This window comes from Phyllobates terribilis, unplaced genomic scaffold, assembly GCF_046119375.1.
Source record: "Phyllobates terribilis strain yellow unplaced genomic scaffold, ASM4611937v1 Scaffold_10__3_contigs__length_209671492, whole genome shotgun sequence".
Taxonomy (NCBI): domain Eukaryota; kingdom Metazoa; phylum Chordata; class Amphibia; order Anura; family Dendrobatidae; genus Phyllobates; species Phyllobates terribilis.
In genome coordinates this window covers 100,385,054-100,391,053 of record NW_027362770.1, presented here as the reverse complement: position 1 = coordinate 100,391,053, position 6,000 = coordinate 100,385,054, and positions in this window count along the sequence as shown.

Genomic DNA, 6,000 nt, shown 5'->3' with positions numbered 1-6,000 from the left:
CCGATGTAAAGTAGACGTGAGTTAAATGTTTAACTATTTTGTGTGACATAACTCTCCGGTTTAAGGGAATAAGAATTAAAACGTTGAAAATTTCGTTGTGTTCAATATTTTGTTAAAATTAACGATCTTTTCACAAATAAATGCAAGTCATACCCAAGAAATTTTACCACTATCATGAAGTACAATGTCACAAAAAAACTCTCAATCACTGGGAACCGTTGAAACGTTCCAGAGTTATTACCACATAATGACAAGGCCAAATTTTTTAAATTTGACCAGTGTCACTTTAAGGTCAAAATTGGCTTGGTCACTAAGGGGTTAAATATTTTCAGTATATGTTGGTTTTATTGCTGTACGTTGCCTCGTTGTATTGCTGTAAGCCCCTGAAAATTTATAGTTGCGCGTCGGCGTCAATGATTCAGTCACACTACCATATTACTTGCCCGAGGATTGCATAGTGATACTCGAACTGGATATCAGCTCTCCTGACCTGAGTGTGACATCTGCATTGAAATACATGAAGGAGACGGCCAGTCCGAGGATTGCAATGCGATCCTTGGGCGAATAATACAGTAGTCTGACTGAATCATTGACGCTGGCGCAGAGGGATAGGCGGGGGAAGGGGTGAATATTAATTTCACATTTACATACGCTTGACTTGCCGGCGTGCGACTATAAATTTTCCGATGTTTACAGCAACACAACGGGGCAACGTACTGCAATAAAAGTTACATATCCTGAGAAGACTGCCCAAGCCCTATTTCAGGATACTATTAGAATGGTACACAAAAAAGATTCCCTTTAAGTATTAAGGGGATTGCCAGCTCACCTCATCTTTTGACTGACATGCAACCCCAGATCTGATATGATTGGGGAAATGTAATTGTTATGTTAGACCAGCACCAAAAAATAAACTTCCAGCATCATCATCTTGGTCAATGCAGATTCATCAATGCATATCATTTTCATCTAATCATCCACACTCCATGATTGCTTGATTTGGCTCAGGGGTGGGAAAACTTTTTTTCTTCTATGGGCCATTTGGAAATATATACCATCATTCGGAGGCCACATAAAATTATCAACCTAAAAATTATGTTTGAAACATTTAATTAACTCTGCCCTAATGTGATGACTGGAGCTGCTTTTCTTTGGTGAGTCGTAAGATATTAGGTGGTACATATTCACAGAAGTAAGTTGTTCTGAACACAGATGTATATTTCATTGCATGTCACCTAAAAGTGGGAAATTCATCATTGCTCTCGTAAAGTTAATAGAACTCAAGCAGTGGGACATCTGTTGTATTCATCCCATAGTATACACAGATTGTTATAAATACATCACATAGGAGTCAGAGACTGCTGTATATACCGTATTTTTTGGACTATAAGATGCATCGGACCATAAGACGCACCCAGGTTTTAGAGGAGGAAAATAAAAAAAAAAATGTAAGCAAAAAATGTGTTCATGATGCACTTTTAAGGGGGATGGGGTCTTCTGCTGACACTGCTATAGGGGTAATATCCCCCAATTCTGACAATATCCCCTATCCTGGTATATATGCCCCCCTTCCTTTTATACCCGGTCCCCATCCTGGTATGCATGGCACCCCTAACCCCTGTCTTGGTATGCATGGCACAGTTCTCCTATCCGGGTATGCATGGCACAACAATCCCCTATCCTGGTAGGCATGGCACCCCTAATCCCTATCCTGGTAGGCATGGCACCCCTCATCCCCATCCTGGTAGGCATGGCACCCCTCATCCCCATCCTGGTAGGCATGGCACCCCTCATCCCCATCCTGGTAGGCATGGCACCCCTCATCCCCATCCTGGTAGGCATGGCACCCCTCATCCCCATCCTGGTAGGCATGGCACCCCTCATTCCCATCCTGGTAGGCATGGCACCCCTCATCCCCATCCTGGTAGGCATGGCACCCCTCATCCCCATCCTGGTAGGCATGGCACCCCTCATCCCCATCCTGGTAGGCATGGCACCCCTCATCCCCATCCTGGTAGGCATGGCACCCCTCATCCCCATCCTGGTAGGCATGGCACCCCTCATCCCCATCCTGGTAGGCATGGCACCCCTCATCCCCATCCTGGTAGGCATGGCACCCCTCATCCCCATCCTGGTAGGCATGGCACCCCTCATTCCCATCCTGGTAGGCATGGCACCCCTCATCCCCATCCTGGTAGGCATGGCACCCCTCATCCCCATCCTGGTAGGCATGGCACCCCTCATTCCCATCCTGGTAGGCATGGCACCCCTCATTCCCATCCTGGTAGGCATGGCACCCCTCATTCCCATCCTGGTAGGCATGGCACCCCTCATTCCCATCCTGGTAGGCATGGCACCCCTCATCCCCATCCTGGTAGGCATGGCACCCCTCATCCCCATCCTGGTAGGCATGGCACCCCTCATCCCCATCCTGGTAGGCATGGCACCCCTCATCCCCATCCTGGTAGGCATGGCACCCCTCATCCCCATCCTGGTAGGCATGGCACCCCTCATCCCCATCCTGGTATGCATGGCACCCCTCATCCACATCCTGGTAGGCATGGCACCCCTCAAAGTTATCCTAGTATGCATGGTCCCCCTAATCCCCATCAGGCTGCACATAAAAAATAAATAAACACTCCTACTCACCTTTCTTCTCTCCTCCAGCGCTGCGTCCTGTCTGCCCGCACTGATCTCTCCATGTGAGCTGCGCATGACGTCACTGTCATGCGCGGCTCACATGGAGAGATCAGCTGCCGGAAGTCACTGCTCCCCACGCCAGGACTCTGCGCGGGGAGCAGTGACTTCACTCTCCTTATTAGCCGGCACACAGTGTAGCCACAGCGCTGCTCCTGCTGCTGCCGGCTATCCCGTGTGCCCGCTTATTAAAGGCCATGAATATTCACCCCTCCCCACGCCCATGGGTGTGGAGAGAGGTTGAATATTCATGCCCTTTAACAGCGGACACAGGTGATTCCGGCAGCAGCAGGAGCAGCGCGGCTACACTGTGTGCTGCTATTAAGGAGCATGAACATTCAGTGCTCCCCACGCCCCATTCATTTTCTTTAGCAGCGGGGACAGTGTAGGCTGTAGCGGGCGGCTGCTGCCCCCTGTGCACCGCTCCTCCACCGCTACCGCTCCCCCCCATTACACACCACACACACCATTCGGACTATAAGACGCACCCCCCGTTTTTCTCAAATTTTGAAGGAAAAAAGTGCGTCTTATAGTCCGAAAAATGGTACATCACACAGGATATACAAACTGCTGTATACATCACATAGGAAACACTGTGATTCTGCTGTTTACATCATAGAAGATAGACTGCTGTATATATCACATAGGATACACTGAGAATCATCTTTATACATCACATAGGATACACGGAGACTGCTTTATATACATTGCAGAGGATACACGGAGACTGCTTTATATACATTGCAGAGGATACACGGAGACTGCTTTATATACATTGCAGAGGATACACTGGGACTACTGTTTATACATCACACAGGAGACATTGAGGCTGAGATAGATATACAGCAATATATATATATATATATGTAATATATATAACTAATCTGTGTATCCTATCACATAGGGTACATTGAGATTGTTGTATATACATCACTTACGATATTCTGAGATTGCTGGATCTACATCACATAGGATACACTGAGACTGCAGTATATGTATCACAGAATACATTTAGACTACTTTATATATCATATAGGATACATTGAGAATGTTGAGCTATATGTGAGTATCATACAAGACAAGTTACTTCGTTCACTCGAGTACTATGGATATGAAAAGGACGACCTAGGGTTCCAGCAGGACAACCACCCGAAACATACATCGAGATTGGCGAAGAAATGGTTTAATGACAATGAAGTAGAGGTGCTGGATTGGCCCCCAAAGTCCCCAGTCCTCAACTCAATTGAGCACTTTTGGATAAAGTTGAAGAAAAAGCTGTATACATACCCAACTGAGTTGACCAGTATGCACCAACTTTGGAAACGTGTAGAAGATGCCTTAGATCAGATTGCGATCGAGAGCATACTCTTGTCCGGCAAGGTGTGTGAAAGACTAAGTGCAACACAAAGAGAAAAGGAGAAGGGAGCCCAGACACTAGGGAAAGCCGGAAGTGGAGACCTCCTAGGCTGATCTGCAATCACCCTGTCTCCCCCTACCGACTTTATATTGGTTCCTCACCAATTGCCGCACTGGAACCTATCCCGGTATTTCCCTAGCGCTTGGCCCTGGATGGGGAAGGGGGGATGAGCGCTAGTCGATCCCCACTGACAACTAAAGACAGCAAGGGGAGACAGCCATTCGGGAAGTAGCTTAGCTTGAGTCGACTTCAGAGAGATGGCACACACGTCCTTTTAGCACCAGAGAGGAAGTAAGAACTGTACTTGCTCCAAGCCTTCATGTGAATATCACTGGCACCTCTGTGTAGCATCCAGGAAGTATTTAAACACCCAGGCCTGATTGTCAATTAGAGCAGGTGGGAGGTAGCCCCTGGGTCCTAGAATGAGACAGCTAAGAAGATGTCTGTAATGCCAAACGAAGGGATCTCCTGCAACCAACTGCAGGGCGACTGTCTGTCACATCTGACACACCCGTGACAACTCTGAAGGATTCAGGCAGTATTGAAAGCCAAAGGTGGATTTAAAAAATTAAATTTTAATTTTTAGGAACAAAACAGTAACCATGCAGTGACATGACAAGAACCTACATAACTAATCATATGCAAAATAGTTGGAAGTCAAATTTATGTATGACATAGCCAAGATGATGGTCTATAAAATGATTGTAGTCTCACATTCGAAGCAATAGTGGATGGTGAGATATGGAGCCTGAAAGTCAAAAGTTCAAAGCATTGTTACCCTTTTGTTAGTCCGTGTGCATCACATAGGATATACTGAGACTGCTATATACATCATAAAGGAGACAGTTCGACTACTGCATACATTACATTGGATACACGAAGGCTGCTTTATATACCTCACATAGGAGACACTGCTGTCATAGGTCAGAGTACAGAGTGCACTAACTCCGCCAACAAAGCAGCTCACTTTAGACTGAGCAGATTGCTTGCTGCTCTGATCACCTGATTGCTATGACCACTCTTTCCTGGTTGTAAAACCTGGAGAGCGGTGCTGCTACCGTTATTCAGCCTGACACTGGTTGGCTGTAAAACTGTCAACCAGAGTTAGGCTTGTATTTCCCCTTTGCCTCCACCCCCTCTATCTTAAAGGGACTCTGTGAGCACAGAATGATTATTCAAACCAAGTATAGGCATTCAATGCACAAAGATGTGGCCAGTCATTTAAAGGGAACCTGTCACGTCCCGTCTACTATGTAAACTGCCCCCATAGAGTTGTTAGTGATGCAATGTGCATCATTAACACACTTTTTTCATTAAAATTGATGCAAATATAATGAGTGTATAACATTTTGTATACGTATAATCCTACCTACTGGTTCAGTCATAGGGGGTGATCCTCAGATTCAGTCATGGGCGGGCACCTCCCACGTATTTAAATTTTGCTCCCGGTGAGCGCTGATATTTGTGGGGCACATGCACTGTATAACACGGCCAGGCAGTAAAGCTGGGAGCCACGCATGCGCTGTGACGAGTGGCTCCGGCCGCACACAGTGAACCTGGAAACTACACAGCCTCACAGCACATGCGCTATGACGAGCTGCTCCCGGCGCATTTGAGTGAAGTTCCCAGCTTCACTGTGTGCGGCCGGAGCCGCTCGTCACAGTTAAGCTGGAAACTACACAGCCTCACAGCACATGCGCGGCTCCCAGCACTGTAAGCTTTACTACCTGGCCGTGTCATACAGTGCATGCGCCCCACAAATATCAGCGCTCGCCGGGAGCAAAATTGAAATCCATGGGCGGCGTCAGCCCTGTCTTATTGTGGCGTCCGCCCATGACTGAATACGAGGATCACAACCCTATGACTGAACAAGCAGGTAGGATAAG